This window comes from Ornithorhynchus anatinus, chromosome 4 (assembly GCF_004115215.2).
Source record: "Ornithorhynchus anatinus isolate Pmale09 chromosome 4, mOrnAna1.pri.v4, whole genome shotgun sequence".
NCBI classification, from domain to species: domain Eukaryota; kingdom Metazoa; phylum Chordata; class Mammalia; order Monotremata; family Ornithorhynchidae; genus Ornithorhynchus; species Ornithorhynchus anatinus.
Genome location: NC_041731.1, coordinates 125,385,129 through 125,398,565, shown reverse-complemented (window position 1 = coordinate 125,398,565; position 13,437 = coordinate 125,385,129). Strand labels below are relative to the sequence as shown.

The window sequence follows — 13,437 nt, the reverse complement described above, 5'->3', positions numbered from 1 at the left end:
GTCCAATCCAATTTACTTGTATCCACCCCCACGCTTAGTACAGTGCCTGGCACACAGTAAGTGCTTAACAAATAGCATAAATATTATTATTATTGCAAATCCAAGTGCAAGGGTGATGCAGGAGGAAGAGGAAGTAGGGGAGATGAGGGTCTGTTGGGAAGATCTCTTGGAGGAGATGTGTGTGGCTTCGTGGAAAGAGCATGGGCTTGGGAGTCAGAGGACGGAGGTTCTAATCTCGGCTCTGCCACTTGTCTGCTGTGTGATCTTGGGCAAGCCACTGAACTTCTGTGTCTCAGTTACCTCATCTGTAAAATGGGGATTAACAGCATGAGCCCCATGTGGGACAACGTGATTACCTGGTATCTATCCTAGGGCTTAGAACAGTGCTTGGCACATAGCACTTAATCATCATAATGATAATAATGGGATTTGTTAAGCGCTTACTATGTGCCAAGCACTGTTCTAAGCGCTGGGGTAGATACCAGGTAATCAGGTTGTCCCTCGTGGACTCACGGTCTTAATCCCCATTTTCCAGATGAGGTAACTGAGGCACAGAGAAGTGAAGTGAGTTGCCCAAAGTCACACAGCTGAGAAGTGGTGGAGCCTGAATTAGAACCCATGACCTCTGAGTCCCATAACTATCATTATTATTATTGTGTGATTTTAGATAGGTTTTGTAGGTGGGGAGAGGGAGGGGAGAATGATGGACGGTTGCAAACAAATGGGGAGGGAGTTCGAGGCACAGAGGGAGGATGTGAACAAGGGGGTCATTGGTAGGGCAGACGAGACAGATGCACAAGTGACCAGGTTGGTGTAAGCGCTTAGTACAGTGCTCTGCACACAGTAAGAGCTCAATAAATACAATTGAATGAATGAAAGTTAGAGGAACAAAGTGCACGAGCTGGTTTGTACTAGATCAGCGAGGCGAAGTGGGAAGCGACCGGGAGATCGAGTGCCATGACCCATGCTCTTTCCACTAAGGTAAACTTGCTTCTCTGAAATTCCCAGAATAAACTCCTGTTAGTCATCAGAACCTCAGGCGTACTCCCGACGATTTAAAATAAAAAAAAAAGTTTGGAACTGGATTTGAATCAAGGCCAGGTCCACTTGTACTAACATCTGATTTGTTTAAAGTCAGACAAACTGCCTTAAGCTAATGGACTTATTTGGTAGTAAAGAGTGAATCACAGAGTGAGATATGAAAGGAATGGTTATGTCATCCATGCTCTGTTCTCTCGGGACTGTACATGGCTGTTACTTGTGATATAACTGCAAGCATTTTGTTACAAGCTATTTTAAAAATACTAAGAGATAGAACCTCTGCTAAACCAAAATTTATTGTCCTTCCACTAAAGATATCTCTCTCTCTAGGCCTTCTCTTTCCAATCTTGTTCCATCCATTTCTGGTTCAGAAACTCTGTACCAGAATAATTCCTCTCCTTAGTTATTTTCATCAAATCCATATCTCCGTCTCCTTTTCCATTGTATCGTAGCTTCTTATAGTTGTGGAGATTTAAACAATGAACTTTTGTTGACAATATGGTCTAAGGGAAAGAGCACAGACCTGGGTTCCTGAGCACAGGAGTCGGGAGACCTAGGTTTTAATCCCTGTTCCACCACTTGTCTGCCATGTGACCCTGGGCAAGTCACTTCCCTTTTCTCTGCTTCCATTTCCTCATCTGTAAAATGAGACTAAGATCCCTGCTCTCCCTCCCTCTCAGGCTGTGAGACCCAAATAGAACAAGAACTGTGAATGATCTATTAGCTTGTATCTCCCCAGCTCTTAGACAGGTTCTTGGCATATAAATGCTTAATAAAAACCTCATTTTTATACGGTGAATGTTGCTTTATATTATACCACTATTCAAGCAGCATTTTCAGTTCCCCAGGCTGAAATTTGGGAACAATACAGTACTAGAACTTCCAACTCAGCACTCAGAACAGTGTCCAGAGCTTCGAACAGTGCTCAACACACAGTAAGCGCTTAAATATAGTAATGAAAAATGATGATAATGCTACTACTAATGACTGTGGTCAACAGTCCAAGGAAATGGAGGCAGGATTTGTTAGAAATGATAAGCGTTACGAAAGCTTGAGAGTAAAGCTGGATTTTAGGAAAGAGCAGAGAGAGAGAGGCCCTTTCGGGTATTGCTTCACATCTGCTTAGGAGCCCATTCCAAACTGGATTAAGGAAAAAGAAAAATGAACTCATCACTTCATCCTCACCAGGACCCTGACAGGCTCCGACTGATACTTTTTTCTGGTGACTGTAGGGAGAAAGAAAGGTCAAGAGCTAGACTGTAAGCTCGTTACGGGCAGGGAACGCGTCTGCTCATTCTGTTGTATTCTCCCAAGCGCTTAGTACAGTGCTCTGTACATGGTAAGCATGAAATAAATACGATTGATTGATTGAACAAGGGTTAGAATAAAGATAATAGTATTTGTTAAGTGCTTTCTCTGTGCTCCGTGACCTTGGGTAAGTCACTTAACTTCTCTGGGCCTCGGTTTCCTCAACAGTAAAATGGGAATTCAACATCTGATCTAACCTCTTACTTAGACTGTGAACCCTATGTGGGACAGGGACTGCAACCGACGTGATCACCTTGTATAATAATGTTGGTATTTGTTAAGTGCTTACTATGTGCCGAGCACTGTTCTAAGCGCTGGGGTAGACATAGGGGAATCAGGTTGTCCCACGTGGGGCTCACAGTCTTAATCCCCATTTTACAGATGAGGGAACTGAGGCACAGAGAAGTTAAGTGACTTGCCCACAGTCACACAGCCGACAAGTGGCAGAGCTGGGATTCGAACTCATGAGCCCTGACTCCAAAGCCCGTGCTCTTTCCACTGACCCACACTGCTTCTCTTCTGACCATCCTCCGACCGACCGAGCATTTAGGACAGCGTTTGGGACATAGTAAGTGCTTAAATACAACCATTATTATTATTATTATTATCAGGCTAGCTGACATTCGCTAGGCAAAAAAGAGGGAAGAGTTAATATTGATGATAGTGTCTCCCAGCAAAGAGGTTTTGGCTTCCCGCCAGAGCATGGTATTTGTTAAGTGCTTACTATGTGCCAAGCACTGTTCTAAGCGCTGAGGTAGTTACAAGGTAATCAGGTTGTCCCATGTGGGGCTCACAGACTTAATCCCCATTTTACAGATGAGGGAACTGAGGCACAGAAAACTGAAATGACTTGCTTCAAAACTTTAGCCACACAGCAGACAAGTGGCGGAGGCGGGATTAGAACCCACCTCCTCTGCCTCCCAAGCCCATGCTGTTTCCACTAAGCCACGCTGCTTCTCGATATATATCAATCTTTCAATTAATGGCATTTCTTCAGCGCTAAGTACAGAGCACCAAACTAAGCACTTTTAATTTTATTGGTATTTGTTAAGCAAATTCGGTGTGCCAGGCACTATACTAAGCACTGGGGAAAATGCAAGCTAATCAGGTTGGACTCAGTCCATGGGGCCTCCTAGTCTTAATCCTCATTTTACAGATGAAGGAACTGAGGCCCAGAGAACTGAACTGACCTAGTAATAATAACTGTGCTACTGTTAAGCGCTTACTGTGTACCAGGCACTGTGCTAAGCCCTGGGGTGGATACAAGCAAATTGGGTTGGACACAGTCCCTGTTCCACATGGGGCTCACAGTCTTAATCCCCATTTTACAGATGAGCTAACCGAGGCACAGATAAGTGAAGTGACTTGTCTTAGGCCACACAGCAGACAAGTGGCTGAGCCAGAATTAGAACCCAGGACCTTCTGACTCCCAGGCCCGGGCTCTAGCCACTACACAATGCTTGCTCAAGGTCACTCAGCAGGTAAGTGGCACATCAAGGATTAAAACCCAGGTCCTTCTGACTCCCAGGCCCATGTTCTATCCACCAGGCCATGCTCGTTCTGATGCAGTACATTTTTCATTTCTTGCAAAAAAAAAAAATGACAACGTACTTGGGAAAGTACCCTACAACAGAGCTGGGAGACATGATCCCTGCCCACCGAGAGCTAGCTACAGGTGCCCTCAGTCACCTTCACCTTCTAAACCCTGGTCCTGTTCCCACTCCCCCTGGTTCTTTGCTCTTGAGTCCGGTGTTCTCAGCCCAGGATGCAGAGAAGCTTTTGTTTCTGAGGAGAACGAAAGTCGCCTCGAGTTAGCAAATGGGCAGTTTTTCTTCGCACCTGCTGGGGCCACGCACCATCTACTGGATTACGAAAGAATGAGAAGACAGGTTCTCCGCTCTGCTCTCGAGGAGATTTACAATCTACTGAGACAGCGCCAGATACGCCAACGACCCAACCAACCCGTCAGATCGGAGACGGACACTTCGCAACGCAAATCAGACAAGCAGGTCATTGTCAGACTTTCCCTGGAGCTTATTCATCCATCATTTCACTGCCCGTAGGCATCACGTATATCACCATCCCTTGGATAGGCCTTTCAATAAAATTTGAAATAATCATAACATTATAAGTGAGAGAAGCAGTACAGCCTAATGGAAAGAGCACAAGACTTGGAGTAAGAATACTTGGGTTGTCATCCCAGCTCTGCCACTTGCATGCTGTGTGACTTTGGGCAAGTCATTTTTAGACTGTGTGCCTGTCATTGGGCAGGGACTGTCACTATCTGTTGCTGAATTGTACATTGAGTGCTTAGTATAGTGCTCTGCACATAGTAAGCGCTCAATAAATACTATTAAATGAATCAATCTCTGTTGTCTCAGTTTCCTCTTGTAAGATGGGGATTAAAATAAATTAATCAGTGGCATCTATTCAAAATTTATTGTGTGCAGAACAGTGTACTAAGTGCTTGGGAGAGTTCTCTCTACTCCTTTGCCTGGGAGCCTTGACTGGGACACGGACTGGGTCCAATCTGATTATCTCATATCTACCCCAGCCCTTAGTACAGTGTTTGGCAGATAGTGCTTAACAAATACCACAATTATTATTACTTAACATTGTTTTAATGGTGTTTCTTAAGCACTTACTATGCGTCAACCACTGTTCTAAGAGCTAAGGTAGGAACCGGCTAATTAGTCTGGACACGGTCCCTATCCCACCTGGGTCTCGTAGTCAAAGTAGGAGGAAGAACAGGAATTCAATCCCCATTTTACAGTTGAGGAAACTGAAGCCCAGAGAAATTGACACAGCAACCAATTGGCACACCTGGGATTAGAACCCAGGTCCTTCTGTCCCCCAGGCTCTTTTTACTAGGCCTCACTGCTTCTCAACATTATCATTTCTTGTAAAAAAAAAAAAAATACATTTATTAAAGACTTGTTTCTGCCCCAGCACCAGCTTTCTTTCCACTTGGCACTCTAAGCCCTCCTTTCCTCTTCTCTCTCTCCCTTCTGCGTCACCCTGACTTGCTTACTTGATTCATCCCCCCTTCCCATCCCCACAGCGCTTATGTACATATCTGTAATTTATTTATAATGTATCCTTCTCTCTGTGGACTGTAAGCTTGTTGTGGGCAGGGAATGTATCTGTTTGTTATGTTGTACTCTCCCCAGTGTTTAGTACAGTGCTCTGCACCCAGAAAGCGCCCAATAAATATGACTGAATGAATGAATCAATCAAATGTCTGGATTGTAGCTATGGCAGCTGGAGAGAATGTACTTTGGGCCCACGTGCCCCTATCTGGACTCAGCCCAACACGGGGCTTGCGGAAACAGTGGGTGAGTAGACATGGCACCAGGCAATAAGAAGAGTGAGTGGGATTAGTTCAACCCTTACCATGTGCCAAGCACTACGGCGGAGGCAGATAACCGTGTCAGACAGTCTCTTGCCCCACCGAGCTCACAATCTAATGGGGAGGTAGAATGGGGATTTCTAGACTGCGAGCCCCTTGTTGGGCAGGGATTATCTCTGTTGCTGAATTGTACTTTTCCAAGCACTTAGTACAGTGCTCTGCATACAGTAAGCGCTCAATGAATACGATTGAATGAATGAATCCCCTTTTTACAGATGAGTCAGTAAGTGGTATTTATTGAGCACTTACTGTGTGCAGAGAGCACTGTACTAAGTGCTTGGGAAAGTACAATACAACAATAAATGAACATATTCCTTGCCCACAATGAGTTTACAGCCTAGAAGGGGAACAAGTGCCTCTGGGTTCACGTTCTGACAGAAAGCAGCCCCGCTTCTAGGAACCTTGTGAAACCCCATTGCAAGGGGGCTCCTCCTCGTCACCCCCCAGAAGCTCAAGTCGTCAGGTTCCCTTCTGGTCTGGTGCTAAACACTCTCCCCGCCCCATCACGACCCCCCAACATTCAAACAACTCTTACGGAACTGGATTTCAACCTGGCCACGGAAGCGGGGAGGGCAGCCCCGGGTCCAGCTTCTTCCCACCCTGTCCAACGTCATTCACTCATTCAACTGCTCCTGTGCAGAACACTGTACTAAGCACATGGTAGAGTACAATAAACTTTCCCCGTTCTCCTTCACAGCCTTATTGAAGGCCCACCTCCTCCAAGAGGCCTTCCCAGACTAACATCCTCATCTCCCACTCCCTCTGTGTCATCCGGACTTGCTCCCTTTTGCTCTTCCCCCTACCCCAGTCCCACAACACTTATGTATATAACTGTAATTTTATTTATTGTTATAGATGTCTGTCTCCCCTGCTCTGGACTGTGAGCTTGTCGCGGGCAGGGAATGTCACTGTTTATTGCTGTGTTGTCCTTTCCCAAAAACTTAGTACAGTGCGCTGCACACAGTAAACGCTTAATATGATTGAATGAATGAACACAGAGACTGCTGGCCTCGTACCAGAACATGGATCATGTCACCTAATTCTACCGTACTCTCCCCAGTGCTTAGTACCGAGTTTAAGGGGCTGGAGATTATTGGGAGCACAAAGAATTGCGTGATTTTATGACAGGGGAAAGGCCAGGGGTTGGGAGTCACCTCTGGAGAGATCTATCCTTCATTTTAGGAACTCTACAACTCCAGTGGATCAATAGCATTTAATTACAATATAGAGGGGAATAGACTTTGGGGGTATTCAATAACTTTAGACCTTTATCACTTCTCTTAGCCAGCCGCTAGTCTCAAACCTTCTTCCTCTTGCCCCAGCTTTGCCCATTGGCCAGCTGGCTCTCATCACTTGCTATAATACAGAAACAAATGCAAAATAAATTGAGCCCTCAGCCTCTAAGATTCAGATAATAACAACAACAGCGGTATTTGTTAAGCGCTTACTATTTGCCAAGCATGAGCTGAAGACCCTTTGGCCTATTCTCTCCAACCATTTCCTCGATGGAAACTAGTATGAAAATGCACGTCGCTTCACCGGTCAATGAATCGGTAGTGTTCACGAGTGCTTATTATTTGCCGGGCACTGTATTAAGCACTTGGGAGAGCACAACAAAATAGAGAAGGTAGACACGATTCTTGTCTACAAGGAACTTACAGCCTAGATGGAGGGATAGAAATGAAAATAATACGTTGGTACAGGTAGGGGAAATGGCAGATTATAAGGATATGGACATAACTGCTGCAGGATGCAGGGTGGAGTGAGTGGCAAAGTGCTTAAGGGGGGCCAGATCCAAATTCAAGGGTGACGCAGAACAGAAGGGCAAAGAGGGTGGGGAGACGGGAATCATGTGGCAACCTGTGATTGGAACCACCGCCCTGCCTGCCCACCAAACCACTCATTAAAGTCCTTCTAGATTCTTTTATAAATTTCATAATGAGCCCATTTCTCCAACCCGCAATTTCGAGACGAGGCCGTGGCAGACCCAGTTTGATGTGGTCGGAAAGGAGAGCAGAGCCAGAGCTTTGAAAAAATATGCCGAGGGGGCTGTCCATTTAGTGGGGGATTGTGTTGGAGAACTTCTCACCCTCGAGATTTGCTTCCTCCTCTTCTACTGCAAGCATCGGTAAAGGGCTAAGTAGACAGGCTTGGAATTGGCCACCTGATGGAATGTGGGTTTCTGCGAAAGTGGCCCACTGCCAGTTTCTTATCAGACGGTAGAAGCAGCATGACAGTGGACAGAACAGGGGCCCGGGAGTCAAAAGGACCTGGGTTCTAAACCCAGCTCTGCCACGTGTCTGCTGTGGGACGTTGGGCAAGTCATCTGACTTCTCTGGGTCTCAGTTACCTCATCTGTAAAAGTGGGGATAAGAGTGTGAGCCTCATGTGCTTGCTTATCAACCTTCAAATGAAGCAAGCTATCACCTTGCCCCCTACCTCACCTCCCTTCTCTCCTTCTCCAGCTCAGCCCACACACCTCCTCTGACACCGCTAACCTCCTCCCTGGGCCTTGTTCTCACCTGTCCCGCCATCGGCCCCTGGCCCACGTCCTACCGCTGGCCTGGAATGCCCTCCCTCCTCACATCTGCCAAACTAGCTCTCTTCCCCCCTTCAAAGCCCTACTGAAAGCTCACCTACTCCAGAAGGCCTTCCCAGACTGAGCTCCCCCTTTTCCCTCTGCTCCTCTTCTCCTCTTCATTGCCCCTACTCCCTCCCTATGCTCTAACCCCCTCCCTGCCCCACAGCACTTGTGCATATATGTACATATTTATTATTCTATTTATTTTACTAATGATGTGTATATATCTATAGTTCTATTTATCTATTTTGATGCTATTGATGCCTGTCTCTTGGTTTTGTCTGGTTGTCTGTCTCCCCCTCCTAGACTCTGAGCCCGTTGTTGGGTAGGGACTGTATCTGTTGCCGAATAGTACTTTCCAAGGGCTTAGTAAAGTGCTCTGCACACAGTAAGCCCTCAATAAATACGATTGGATGAATGAATGAATGAATGACAGGGACTGTGTCCCACCTGATTAACTTATATCTTCCCCAGCACTTAGCAAGCGCTTAACAAATGCCATTATTATCATTCCAATTACTTTAGTTTTCAGCCGGTCTAGTCCCATCTGGTCCTGAGAAAGCCTTTGCTGTTTTGCATGGTATTTTCATTTTGCATCCCCAGGCTTCCTCTGCCTTGCCTAGGCCCGGGGCTCCATTAGACTGTAAGCTCTTTGAAGAAGGGATTGTGTCTATCAAATCTTCTCTACTGTCCTCTCCCAAGCACTTAGAAAATACCATCGATTGAGCTAGCCCTGGGGTACGTTGGTTCTGAAAGAGTAAGTTCACCTCCAAAGGGTAGGAAATGAAACATGTAATAATTCATTCAATTGTATTTAGAAATGAAACATGTAATAATTCATTCAATTGTATTTACTGCGTGCTTATTGGGTGCAGAGCACTGTACTAAGTGCTTGGAAAGTACAATTCAGCAACAGAGACGATTCCTACCCAACAACGGACTCACATTCTAGAAGGGTGGAGATGGACAACAAAACAAAACGACAGGCATCAATAGCATCAATATAAATAGAATTATAGATACATACACATCATGAATAAAATAAATAGAATAATAAAAATGCACATATGTATGCAAGTGCTGTGGGGCATGGAGGGGGGTAGAGCAGAGGGAGGGAGTAGGGGCAATGATAATAATGGTACTTGTTAAGCATTTACTATGTGTTAAGCACTGTTCTATTTTAAATACTGGGGTAGATACAAAATAATCAGTCCTTGTCCCACATGAGGCTCAGTCTCAATCTCCATTTTACAGATGAGGTAACTGAGGCCCTGAGAAGTGAACTGACTTGCCCAAGGGCACATGACAGACAAGACACAGAGAGGGATTAGAACCCATGACCTTCTGACTCCCAGGCCCGTAGTCTAGTCACTGTGCCATGCTGCTTCTCATACTGTAGTTTACTGAAACTGAGTGATGAAAATACAACGGTGAGTTCAGCTCAGCTCTCAGCTTTATTCAGGAAGGAATCTTGCAACCCGTCCACTCAGATTCCCAGAGAAATCTCTCTCCACCACCCTCCCGGATTTCTGTCTTATGCTGGGATTATCCTGATATTTCAGGCCACCCCTTCTTCCCGAGGTAAGGCAATTCAGGAAACCCAGGGATCACTATCACCATGATCAAAATTCTCCGCCAGCAGGCAGGGGCTCATCACACATGTGCTCACCATTCATTCGTTCGATCGTATTTATGAGCACTTACTGTGTGCAAAGCACTGTACTAAGCGTTTGGGAGAGTACAGGAGAGCAACAGACACATTCCCTGCCCATAACAAACTCAACAAACCAGCAGCCTCCATTTAAAGAGAAACTCTTTCTCCCCGCAGGAGCAAGATTCCACCCCCTCGACCCCCAGACAGAACTTGAGGCCTAATCCCTCATTCGCCTTCTCAGGATCTGACTTCCGCAGAGTCTCTTCACCTGCCGCCTTGGGCCACTACCCCAAGGAGAAGGAGAGGAAGAGACTCCTCAACGAAATCCTCAACCTTCGAAAGGCACCTGCGACTTTCCTGAAGAGCGTTTCCTCTACTAATCCTCTTGTCTCTCATTTTCAGGAAAAGGAGGATGGGACGGAAACGAAGCAGCGGGTAGCGTTTCCTACCTTAAGAGGTCCCGAGTCCAGGATGAACAAAGTAGCCCCGGCTCCAGAAATGATTTTAGAGAGGTCCTGTGAGGGGAATCACGTGACTATCATTAATACCATTTTCAAGTCAAGGCTTATAGCTCCTCGGCTCAGTGACTCGTGTGTTTATTTTCTTTGTCAAACGCGGCTGCCAGGTCCGCTCTTCTCTCTTTCCTCCACATCTGCTGAGGCAGCACTTTCTTTTATGGAGTTCGGAGCTCCATGCTCCGCCACCCAAGGTCCAGGTGGTTCAACTGGCTGAGGAAACCTAGCTGGATGCCAAGGGCTAATAGAGGCATCTTCGCCTGTCATTAAAGATTACCCCATCAACTAGGCAAAGCTTCAGGGACAGTCCTCGACACTGAGCCTGGTGGATTTCAGGCGCTTTGTGACGGTCTAAGAGAAGCAGCGTGGCCTAGTGGATGGAGCAAGGGCCTGGGAGTCGGATGGACCTGGGTTCTAGTCCTGGCTCCGCCTCCTATCTGCTGTGTGATCCTGAGCAAGTCGCTTCACTCCTCTGAGCCTCAGTTTCCTCATCTGGAAAATGAGGATTAAAAGTGGGAGTCCATGTGGGGCAGGGACCGAGTTCAACCTGATTGACTTGGACCTACCTTAGTGTTTACAACAGCTTAGCACATAGTAAGCACTTAACAAGTACCACTGTTATTATTATTTAATGATAAAGTGTTATGATTCAGATCATCACCACCACAATAACAGTGGCCCGTACTAGGTGCCAAACACTGTGCTACAATTCAGTCCAATCAGATCAGATCCAGTCCCCGTCCCACATGGGGCTCAGAGCCTAAGAGGGAGAGCAGATGTTTGCCATTTTACAATGAAAGAAATTCAGGCCCAGAGAAGTTCCAAGCTATTATCTATCTGCAATTTAGAAGTCACTTCAGATGAACTTGAAAGAACATGAACATAATAATAATGATAATAATGACATTTGCTGATAGCTTACTATGTGCCAAGCACTGTTCTAACTAGGGGGAGGGGGATACAAGGTAATCAGGTTGTCCCACATGGGGCTCACAGTCTTAATCCCCATTTTACAGATGAGGGAACTGAGGCACAGAGCAGTTAAGTGACTTGCCCAAAGTCACACAGCTGACAAGTGGCGAAGCCGGGATCAGAACTCATGACCTCTGACTCCCAAGCCCGTGTTCTTTCCACTGAGCCACGCTGCTTCTCATGAAAGAGCACGGGCCTGGGAGTCAGAAGGACTTGGGTTCTAATTCTGCTTCTGCCGTTTGCCTGCTGTGTGACCTTGGGCAAGTCATTTCACTTCCCTGTGCCTCAGTTACCTATCTGTAAAATGGCGATCGAAGCGGTTAGCCCCACATGGGACAGGGACTGTGTCCAACTTGATTTGCTTGTATCTACCCCAGTGCTTAGTATGGTGCCTGGCACAGAGTAATTGCTTCAAAAATATCACAATTATTATTATTAACAAGGCAACACCCTTAACTCTTTCCATTAAGGGTGTTGCCTTGTTAATAATAATAATAATAATTGTGATATTTGTTAAGCAGAAAGAGTATAGAATTGGGAGGTGATCTGGGTTCTAACTTCAGCTCCACCACTTGATTGTTGTGTGACCTTGGGCAAGTCACTTCACTGTGTCTCAGTTTCCTTAGCCTTAAAATGGGAATTCATTACGTGTTTTCCCTCCTATTTTGACTGTGAGCCCTAAAGGGAACAAGGACTGTGTTCAACTTAATAACCTTGTATCTACCCCAGCGTTTCGAATAGTCCTTTACACACAGTAAGCGCTTAACAAATACTACTGCTATTATTATAGAAATATTTAGACCTCTAGACCTTACAGCCTTAAGCCACTATTGTAAGCTCATCCTCTACACTACACATTCATTGCGTGACCATGGGCAAGTCGTTTAACTTCTCTGAGTCTCGGTTGCTTCGACTGTAAAATGGAGATTAATACCTCCCTCCTACCGAGACTGTGAGTGCGTGTGGGATGGGGAATGTGTATAACCTGATTGGATCTACCCCAGCACTTAGCACAGTGCTTGACACACAGTAAGTGTTTAATACCACAATTATCGTTATTAATGATGATAGATAATAATGGTGATAAGAATAACAATGACCAGATCAATAGCCTACCTGCCACTGGCCACTTCATTACTCTATTTGGGTGAGAAATGGCACAGGACATTTTTATCCACTCACACATAAGCTGATTAGCAGCAGCAGCAGCAGCACTGAGAGAACATTTATTGAGCCCTCTTTTGGTGCAATGCATTATACTAAACCCTTGGGTTATAACAGAACACTCCGGGGACGCATTCTCTGCCCACCAGGAATTTACAGTCTAACTTAGAGACTGACATAAGTATTTACAAACAGCAATGAAAATAAATGTTTGAATATTAGAGAAGCAGTGAGGCCTAATGGAAGGAACACAGCCCTGGGAGTCAGAAGACCTGGGTTCTAATTCCAGCCCTGCCACTTGTCTGCTCTGTGACTTTGGGCAAATCACTTCACTTCTCTGTTTCTCAGTCACCTCATCTATAAACTGGGGATTAAGAGTGAGTGCCCCAGGTGGAACAAGGACTGTGTCTATTATAACTACTCCAACACTTGGCATATTCAATCATAGTTATTGAGCCCTTACTATATGTGAAGCACTGTTCAATAAGTTCAGTGCCCGGCACATAGCAAGCGTTTAACAAGTACCATAAAAATAAATTTACAACGGAACAACCAATGTAGACGTAAGAGCTGAGAATGGGTTCAAGTGCATCTGTGCTAGTGAGAACTGGTAGCTTTAATAATGTTGGTATTTGTTAAGCACTTACTATGTGCCGAGCACTGTTCTAAGCGCTGGGGTAGACACAGGGGAATCAGGATGTCCCACGTAGCTTTACTGGACTGGGGAATTAATCTGGGGAGGCTTATTGGAGGAAATGGGCTTTGAAGAAGGGTTTGACCCTGGGGGGGTGAG

General features: G+C 45.7%; 1 protein-coding gene across 2 annotated transcripts in view; it reads right to left on the bottom strand.

The window, feature by feature from the left end:
* The window catches only part of SLC2A9 (solute carrier family 2 member 9), a 304,495-nt gene that overhangs the window by 269,208 nt on the left and 21,850 nt on the right, over window positions 1-13,437 (bottom strand). Inside the window, exon 3 of one of the 2 annotated variants that reach the window (XM_039911938.1) lies at window positions 10,443-10,508. The exons of the other annotated variant lie outside the window; for it this stretch is intronic. The gene's annotated coding sequence lies outside the window, so the exon portion shown is untranslated. The remainder of the gene's footprint in view (window positions 1-10,442; window positions 10,509-13,437) is intronic. 2 annotated transcript variants of the gene reach the window in all.